The following is a 10,534-nucleotide window of genomic DNA, read 5'->3' on the forward strand; positions in this document are numbered from 1 at the left end:
TGTCGTATTATGTCTGAAGCGATCGCTAGTGTTTCCAGCTCGCCTCGTGTGTCGGGGGTTCAGTCGGGACGCAGCGCCGACCGCTTGCGACACGCATGCACTGTCCAACGGAAGGAGATTGCAGCGGAAACGACCATTGGTTGGTCGTTCGTTTCATCGGGCGACGTGTATTTCGTCTTTTGACCGTTTCTGGGCGTCATTAGTTGGTCATCTTGCCGGACGTTGGTTGGTTCCTTCCTTGTGCAGAGATGTCGGGTGGCAGGTCTTCCCTCTGCATGGTTGGATCCGAGCAAGTGAGTGTGTGGGTTTTATTCTGTCTAGTTGCGCAATGGACTGATCCAACAAGTACCCTTTGGCTCCTGCAAGAAACAATTTCCACCTCATACTACTACAAAAGTCATTCAGACACTCCTAATGTACCAACAAGAACTGCTTGAAAAACATTCAGCAACAAATATCTTCTGGAGTCGTCCGCTGTAAGGAAAAGACACAAAAATATTATATCTATTCTTACATAACTAGTAGATACTTGGGTACGGGAGTATTGCTAGTTAATGTAAGAAAAACATTAAACGAACGAAAAATATTATTTACTACAAAAATTCTGAGAAATCAAGTGAAACTTTTTCTTATAAAATAATAATAAATTTCCGGATTCTTTTCAGAACAGTAGATTGCCTCTTATTGAAAGGTTCTTTTCTCCCTTTTCTTTAAGAATGCTATTTACTTGGCAGAATGGCTGAGAGCCATGCCTACACAGCTTGAATAACTTGTCTAGATATGGTTAAGGCTGTCACATGAGAGATGTAGTGGACTGTACTGTTAGGGAGGACAGGCGGGACTCGGATATGCTGTTGCGCACAATACCGTGAGCTGCGATGACTGCTGCCTGCGTTGCTCACTGCTGGCAAATAACACAACTATCTGTTTCTATCTGGATTGACCTTCGCCAATCATACTCTCCCTATACCTTGATGAACTCAAAGACTCCTATCCGCCCCTAGGCTAACTATTGGCATGGTACACTGGTCAGATAACCACCACGATGCCACTCAATACTCGCTCGCAGGTGTTTAACTAGTACTCTGTCCGTGTTCACACCGCACGATAAGTATGGCGGCCAACACAATGAACAAACGCTTAATCGCAACCGACTCAATATAGAGTGTCAGTCCGATTCGCTGACGACAGAGGTGCTCTCCCAGTGAAGTACTGAGGAGAGACTTTGTTCTTCTCTCTCTTTGCGTACATGTACGACCGCACTCGCTCTCTTTATGTGTTCCCACTCCAAGAGCGACAATGGAACGGCCCCTTTTTCTGGAAAAGTTGCCGGAATATATCATTGGCCACCTTCCCTCACTTCTCTGGCTGTTTGTATCAAGAATATTCCGCCAATCAGCATTGCTCTTTTAAACGGGAGAATGATATTTCGTTTAAGTCGACCACTGCGGAAATCTGTAGCATGTCATTAGGCGTATACTGACCTCCTGTGAGAACTCCATAACTACGCAGTCGGTCCGTGAAAAAATGCGTCTTCTGGGCACTCCCACACAATGGAATTTGCTTTTAAGTCGAACACGGGGGTCGTTATCCCTTTACTCTGGCAAAAGCTGTCTTCTCTCTGGGTAGTCGCTTCGGCCAAAGTGGGTGTGTTGTTGACCCAGCCCTCTGAAGGGACGGTCTTCCCAGCGGGCTGGGAACGAAAATTCCTGTGGCTGTCATGTTGTGAACACCAGCTTCGACTTTTTTCAACCTAGGTGCGTGCACTTGCGATTTACTTATTAGATTTGCATATCATTTACGTGAATTCGTACAAAATTGACTCTACCTTATCGAGTTTGTGTTCGAAAAAGAGTCTTGATGTGCAGAGTACGATTGTGAGGATGGAATATGTAAGAAATGAAGGTCAGAAGACCACGCCATCTTACAGTGTCTCCGGGTCATCGTGCGTCCTAAGGCAGTCGAGACGGAGCAGCAGTGAGGTCCAGACAGCCATGACTCGCCCGACTATTGCTGACACACATGACTTGAGTGGGGACGACCTTGGTTGGTCGTTCGGTCTGACGTCTCATCGGACGATGTATATTTGGTTGCCAGCCACTTCTGGTTCTCTGTGTGTGTCGACTTGTCATTCGTCCTGGTGGTTCCACAGTGATTGCTTTTACGATTGTTCGAGTTCTTGTGGAAATGTTTTGGTGGAACTGTGCCTAGCTCGTGTAATTTCGACAGAGCAGTTATGTTAATGCTGTCTGCGTACTGGAGTAGGCAGTGGGTCGGCTGGGACAGAGCAGGGGGGAAGCCTCCGCGGCGTGGGCATTAGCGTAGTGATCTGCAGTGCGTTTTTTGTCGCCGTGTTGATGCTGTCCATACGGCATGTAGTTTGACAGCCTTTGGTGTTGTTCATATTTTTGAGTGGTTATTGTGCCTTGGCTGTTTTTAGAAACCAATTTTGAAGACGTAGTGGTGCTGGTACATTCGTCCTCGGTTGATATTTTCCATTGCTGTGCCGTTGGTCGATGGAGCGGAATTGATTAGATTTTTGGTCGGTTCTTCAGCTGTCCCTGGGTCGGGTTGCCATCTGATTACTTAATTTTATTCTTGGCTGCGTATCTCACCTAGCCTTACGTTAGAGTTAACTCCTCAGTCCGACCCTTGGAACACTTCTGAGCACCATTGTTCTGTTGTATTTAGATTATGATTTTTGTTTCAAGTACGGTGCGAGGTCTTCAGCTGCCTATTAATTTAGTTTGTTTTAATTTTAAAATAAGGCCTTCAGCCATCTTAAGTTAAAACTGAAGATTCTCGCTTAAACCAATTTTTTTAAAAAGGAAAAGAAAAAAGGGGACTTTTGCTCTACTGGAAATCCTTGTTATCCAGGCCTTAAGCCGTGAGTTGTTCTATGTTCGCTGGCGTGGTGGCGGAGCGGTTCTAGGTCCTTCAGTTTGGAACGGCGCGACCGCTACGGTCACAGGTTCGAATCCTGCCTTGGGCATGGATGTGTGTGATATCCTCAGGTTAGTTAGGTTTAAGCAGTTATAAGTTCTAGGGGACTGATGACCTCAGAAGTTAAGTCCCATAGTGCTCAGAGCCATTTGAACCATTTTGTTCCATGTTCAGTATGTGGCCTTTAGCCCAGCTTTTGTGCCAAATATTTTTAAGATAAGGCCTTCAGCTGTCTTAAATTAAAATTTGAAAATTCACTTGTTTAAAACCTTTTTAAATTTTCTACTCTATTGGAAATTCTTGTTAGATAGGCCTTAAGTCTCAGTTCTTCTGTATCCAGTGTGTGTCCTTCAGCCGAATATTTATGTAAGATTTTCTTTTTTAAGTAAGGCCTTCAGCCACCTGTATTCCTTAAAGCAATTGTAATAACTTGTGTTCGAGCTTTCAGCCGTATTGTTCTGAATCCTTTTAAGGATACGTGTGGTTAAGTGTTTTTAGGAAAATAAAGTTTGTGTCTTTTGTGCAACTGATAGTAACTGATTTTGGCCCCTTTCCACAACCATAACCTGATCCGCTCTGACCTGCATAACAAGATTTCAAATACATTTAATCCGATGGGCTACACCGCGCAGCAGAAACGGCTAGATCACAGTCTTGGGAAGTGAACCATCTTGTTTCCAATGTCAACAAAATTTTCATTAAAGCACTTGCTTGCGTTTTAATTTTCAGACAGGTGGCTCCAAAGCTATCACCGGTTTCTCAGCCTATTTTAACACTATTGGGCTCGTGGTTGGAGACCTATTTTACTGTGCTGAACATTTGAGCGATGTGAAAAAAATAGTACATAGTTTCGATCCGGAAGACGCAGCTTCTATAGGGATTGCTCAAGAATGTTTCAACTCAAGTGATACAGAAAGTAAGTTGCGTTATATACGTGGTCGCTTTTGAATGCTACCAGAAATCGTAAAGGAGCTACAGTCTACGAACAACTGAAGACATGCGCGGAGAAACGATCTAAACGTCAAATGTAAAACCTTAGAGATAAGTATTGTCACCTGTTGCTGGGTACGGCAACTACGGAAAATGACATTGATCTCACCACTAAAAATCACGCTAGGTTATTTAGGGATGAGACCAACGCCAGTTTTGATAGCTCCCGTACCCAGCAACAGGTGACAACACTTACCTCTAAGGTTTTACATTTGACGGTTAGATCGTTTTTCCGCGGATGTCTTCAATCCGTTGCAACTAGTCAATCATGGAGATGCCATATTTGCTTTTGATTAATTCACTGCAATTCTTGGTAAAAGTTCAAAACATCTGGCAGGAGAAAAGAGTAAAGTGCAAGAGGACATTACCGAGAACAGCCTCTCTCATGTACTGCTGGCATCCTGTGACGTAGAGAGGTCTTTTTCATTCCACAAACCCGTCTTCACGGACAATCGATGATGTTTCGCGTCGGGAAATCTCAAGATGACATTTCTCACTATTGCAACAGCAGCGTTGTAAAATAGAGTGAGCTTCTAATATAAGATATTCTTTATTTCTCTTCCTATTAAGATTTAGGTTAAAACAGTACAATACGTTTCTACAGTAACTGATTACAAATTATTAATTTGTTATGAATTGATGACAATATTTATAAGTCACAGCATTTGTGTTATGCTTATGGGCTATAGACATTTTACAAATTTTTAGTGTATTTTTTTCTTGGGGTGTATGGAATTTTCATTGAGATTTGCCTTTTGTCAGTTAATAAAGATTCTGGTAATCTCAGGCTAGTATCTTACGCACGTCCCACCCAATCACTATCCTCGTTTGTCAGTCTGAATCGTTAAAAGCGATCTGCATTAGACCATGTCACTGTAAAGTAACGGTTGGTTCTGGGTAGGGTTAATAAAGACGTTAAAACTGGACTATCTCTACTTACTTGAACATATTAATAAAGTCGTTATCCGTTGGTACCCAGTAAACTAAATTATCCACATTCTTAACCTGATTAGCATGTCCATTCTCTTCTCCCGACTACTTTCAGTTATTTTATGAACTTACACGAACCGCACCCTAAAACTTGATCGAACCGCCAAGTAGCAGTTCTGCAATTGCCCGGGGACTGGTTGGTTCATTAGGTGACGGTGTTAGGTCAAGATCAGGTAAGAAAGCAGCTCCTTGGGCATGGGTCAGCAGTAGCTCGGTGGGTAGTGGACGGTTCGGAGCCCAAGACTGCTAACGAATCATCAAGCATTTATTGTTGCTATGTAAAGTCATCTTCATTCACAGTCACCAGCAATAGGAGCAGGTAGGAGGGTACTAGGCACAGTGGACTGTGCTGACACCCACACGTTTACCTGCTGCAGCTATGGTGGCGCGTATTCAGCATCCTGTGACGTCATGACAGTCTGGGCGCAGCTGAGTTGGTATTGTCCACGCTGACTCAGGTGTTGGCAGCTTGTGGCACTGGGTTACCAGGGGACTCTCACGACATCATCGTACACGGTGCTCCAGTAACCTCCCACTGGCTCTGCACGGAGTGTGCGACATTGGAACGAGTCGCACTACAGCCTTCTACATGGAAGAAAGGTAGGTGGTGGACCATGGCACGCTCCTCTGCAATGACGTTTGTTGGCAGCTCCATGGCCCCGCTGGTTAGGCGTCCAGAATGCCTGATAGTGGACGTCGCCCACAGATTCCCATCAAGCCTGACTCGAATGGCACCACTGCGGCTTGCAGTGACAAAGATCTTCTGATAGGACTCGTTGTTCCATCAGAGTTCGAAGATTTCCTTAACAGACAGATGATGTACTGACACAGGTCCCGTCTTCAGGTTGAACTGAATACAAGGAGACCAAGCCACTGTATAGGACAAATATTTATACAAGAACTGTTTCGCTTGTAGGGCTATTGCTAGCTGACGATTACTTCAATAGGCCTGCATTTCTTGACTGGTCAGCATTCCAACTGCTTCAGCTGCAGCTGAAAGGTGTCTTGCATATTCCTTTCAGAAGCAGCACTGGTCGTATTCTGCATAATTTTTACGCCCGTTTTGCATCTTGTTACTTCACTCTGCGAGGTCGACACAATAGTCTTCTCTCTGTGACGTCATTCTACTGTGCTGGAGCTTTGGGCTCCTAACTGTTATGATGTGCAGCAATGTACTCTGTCCTGTGGCCATATTGCATGTAACATCAGCAGTCTTTCCTTGTTGGCTTTCCGCCCAGCTGTTGCGTACCGACCTGCTTTTCTCTCGTGTTACCAAGTGGAGACTTCTAAAATTCTCCTCCACTACCAAGTCAGATTATTTCAGGGAGCTCCATTCCGCTTCCCTATACCAAATCCGCCTCAGACTTCACTCTAGGTGTTCCTAGATCATACACATAAGTTTACATTGTACGTGTTAGTTTTCCATTTTTGCTTCAGCTGAGATGGAATCCAACGGTCCCTGGTTGACAAAAAAATTACAAGTATCAAGCGGTGGAAGACTAACAGGGCTACATGGCTCTAGTGAATAGTAGACCTGGTTCTGCTTCTTCGATGTTCAACAGCACATCCTCAACAAGTAAAACTCACCTGATCTTACCTGTAGTGCAGCCGCCAGGACGATCCGCTACACCACATGACCTCTGCTACGACAACAGTGCTCTGAGTGAAGTCGGTACACCCAAAAATGAATAACAGGTAAATCTGGTAAAAGCTTAATATGCTGTGGAGGCCCAGTGTCCGAGCTCACACGATCGCTAACTTCTTACTGTCGACTCGACAACGCTGATACTCGAGAAGAAGTTAGTATCACACGAATTTACGTTGTTAAACTGTGAGAACTCTTTTACTCATCGCCCATCTCCACAGCCGAGGTCGCTAACGCATGCCCGTGCGGTGGCACTCGACCCAGTGGTAAGCCGGTTCGAATCCTGGTGATGGGAAAGAAAATTCACTGCCATTATTCGGCCTTCAACGGGAAGAGAGGTGGTGGCATAAAGTTCCTGATCAACAGACTTTCTGCCAATGTCCTGCTTTAAACACAAAACCTCTCTGCAATGCCCCATGAAGTGAGGGCAAGTGAGGTCATGTGACACTGTTGATGCTTCCCGTCGGTTAGGTGGCGACATTGAGCTTGGCGACCTCCTTGGTACTTTTCACAAGTAATCAGCTATGTGCTGACACCGGTTTTTACCCTCCCCATGCTCTCACCACCATCGTCATCATACAAAGAAAATATTACACCACACTCCCCATACACTCGCTCTTTCGCTCTCTCTCTCTCTCTCTTTCTCACACACACACACACACACACACACACACACACACACACACACACACATAGTGCATACATGTAAGCCTCAAAATGAGGCACGATGCAAATAAATAAATCCGTTATGCTTTGCAGCATATGACTGTTGCTACGTGCCATGCAGGACGTCTAATTACAATGCCAGCAAAGTGTAGGAATTTCTGGCACCGAATAACCTGGTATTCTCCTCACGCAAAAGCAAGACATAACCTCACTGTTACAACTAAGTGGTCATCAGCGACGATAAACTCACAACACTCAGGCAGTACAGACTATAATAGTCGAAGCGTGCAATCCACTGGCATGAAACTGGTATGCCATCATGCCTGGCACAAGAATTGCGCATTGTCTGACATCGTCTAAGTCACAAACCAAAGTATACTTTAGCAATACCAAAACAAATTCATTTCCTATGCAACTCTATGTGCTGATACGTAATATGCGCGAAATCGAAGCTTATATGCCATAACGGCGAAGCAAATTTCCACGTACGTCCGACCGCTCCAAATGCGGGCGGAGTTCTTCTCTAACAGTGGTGCGTCACCTCTTCTTTTGACTAGTCTGGGAGATAGTAACGTCATCCTATTCACTTTAAAAACTGGTAATGCTTTTCATACTCTAACGACTTAACATCGATTCCTCCACGGGAGACACTCTCTGAGGTATATCTGATGGAATTTCTACTACTTGCTAACGGTAACGATACATAGCATTCTCCTGCACTATTTTTCCTCTGTCGTTGTGCTTGACTTTGCCAGCAGATCGTAGTATGCAGTGTGCAGTATTTTTGCTTGGGACACAGTTTTGTAACTCCACCAGCATTCGAGCCCTCCCAGTGTCCATACCACCGGTGACTTGAGTTTTTGTGGCCATCACTGCAATGCTACGCGACCGTGGCAATCCGATCCTGCTTCTGTCTCACATGAATTCAGACCAATAAGCTGAATTAAAATTTAAATATCTCGTGATTCTCCACTAGGATCATTCTTAGAAGTTATCCCAATACTTAACAGTACTGATTTCAAAAAACATAAATTGATAACACTACCATATAAAATGCCTCTAAGCAAAAATTAATACTAATACATCTTCCTGTAGAAGACCCTTTTCTTATTCGATATTTGCACCGTTTCACTGTTACTGTCACACTATAACACCTCGAATCAGTCTTCACATCACCATTTCATACACTAGTGTTCATATGGCAATCGAGACGATCTGGGGGGAGACCAGGGAAGGGTGACACAGAATCTCCTCCATCCTGAGGTCTAGCAATAGGCATCGGACAAAGGAGGGTCCTCCCGCACGCTGTACCTACGACGACATCTCCTCCTGTCTAGTGGCTTTCTCTGTCTGCTCCAGTCGCTACCTGTACCTGAATTTATAATTAACTTTTTGAAGTTTTGGGCAATGTCTCTCAGGATGATGTGCTACTGCTTCTTCTTCAAGTTTACAAAAATAGTTTCTGATAAGAGGTTTGACGTTTGTATTTAAATAAAAAGTCTTGGCCATGATGACATTTTCCACCAGATACTTTACCTTCAAACTCTGATAACATAGTTTACCTTCAAACTCTGATAACATTTTCATACTGGTTACAATATTCACATTTCTTAGTGATGACAACAGGTTTTAGAATGACCTTCAAAGCACGTCCCTACCATCCATGAGAACCACGTGCGTCGTCTCTCTCGAGACGTCAAAGACCTCGTGAAGGCTTCAGGTTCAGGCTGGAGTTATTACTCTGTATTTTGTTTCGAAGCTTTTGACACAGGTTAATACTATTGCAAAAACTAAAAAGAAATTGAAACTTGCAGGTTGAGAATAATGGTTACAGCAAGTATTGCTAATTACTTACCAGCATATGATGTTTACATTGTGTTGAGGATTGCATACTTAATTTGACTTCAGCATGTTTTCCGCTCTGATATTCCAACAGATGTTTTGCAGTTTTGTGTTTTTCTACACATAGGTTTTAAATTTCATATCAGGATTTACAAGTAATAAAAGTAATTATGGAAACAGTCTTGTGAATAAATTATGCTTTTTAATTCAAAATTACGAAGCGATTTCCATATTTAAAATTTAGCTATTTTCTATTTGGGATAGAACTGACAAAAACTGGGAAGCATTTCCGTGTATCTGTCTCCTAAGTTTTCGGGTACGCCAAAAATCTCTAAAAGATGATTTAATTAATAATTTAACAATATTGCACAATTTGTAATTTTCCTCTTTTGGTTCGTCATTGAAATTAACATGGCTTTTTCTATGATGTCACTCCTTAAAGGTTTGTTCACCTGTAATATATACATTTTGTCTGTTCAAAAAATTTTTGTTTTCTTGATAACTGTGTGGTTGCAAATTTGTTTGTAAGTCTATACTGAAGGTAATTTTCGATAAGTGTAAAATCCGTCGTATATTTATTGTCTATAGAACTTACAGGGTGTCTACAAGTGTTATCTGTCGAAATATTGTGCGAACAGTTTGAACAGATTGTAAAGATGAACTAGAAAGTTTTACTGAATCTACCGATACCATTTCCATAATGTTACAACTCCCACGATCAGTTCTAAATGTTTCGTGTAGTGGCTTTCACACTTTCGCGAATATCGTTTTGACGCATATTTCGTACTTTGCATTAATCTTTCTTCCATTTATACAAATTATGTTTAGATTTTATGTAACGAAAAGCGCTTTCCACACTGCTTTATTTTAACCGTTTCCTTACTCCTTTGTTTAACAAAAAAAAAAATTACGGCTTTTCCTTTGTAGTTGAAAGCTATTATTGCAAATATTTTCTTTGGGCTTGGAAGGTACTCTATTTCTATTCTGGACCTTAATTAGTAAAACAATTGTCGTTGGAACCACAATTCACGGAATTGTTTACTGTTTCGTCTAACGCTACCCCAATTTCTAACAGAATGTCGACATTATTGGAATTAATGTTCAAGAAATTAACTAATAAATAATGCATATGTATGCCTTCGGGAGAAGTAGGCGATTTCGACTGCATACCACGTTCATATTTTATGCTTGTGAGGTTAGATTCCGTATTACTATGGAACCTGCACAAAGACAGATGCTATTAGTAACATTATGGCAACAGATCACAAAGAAAATGAATTCAATTTCATGTCCAGTGTTCATACTTATCCATTCTGCAAACGCAGTTGCAACTTATTATGGATTTTAAATGTTTTGCAGATTCGAGTGAATAGTGACTGTGAACACTTGTGTCAGAGAGGGGTGTCGCAAGGGTGTACGTTACTCCAGCTGTCTGTCAAGCTGCGGATTTGGAGTATT

Source organism: Schistocerca serialis, chromosome 4, assembly GCF_023864345.2.
Source record: "Schistocerca serialis cubense isolate TAMUIC-IGC-003099 chromosome 4, iqSchSeri2.2, whole genome shotgun sequence".
Lineage (NCBI taxonomy): Eukaryota > Metazoa > Arthropoda > Insecta > Orthoptera > Acrididae > Schistocerca > Schistocerca serialis.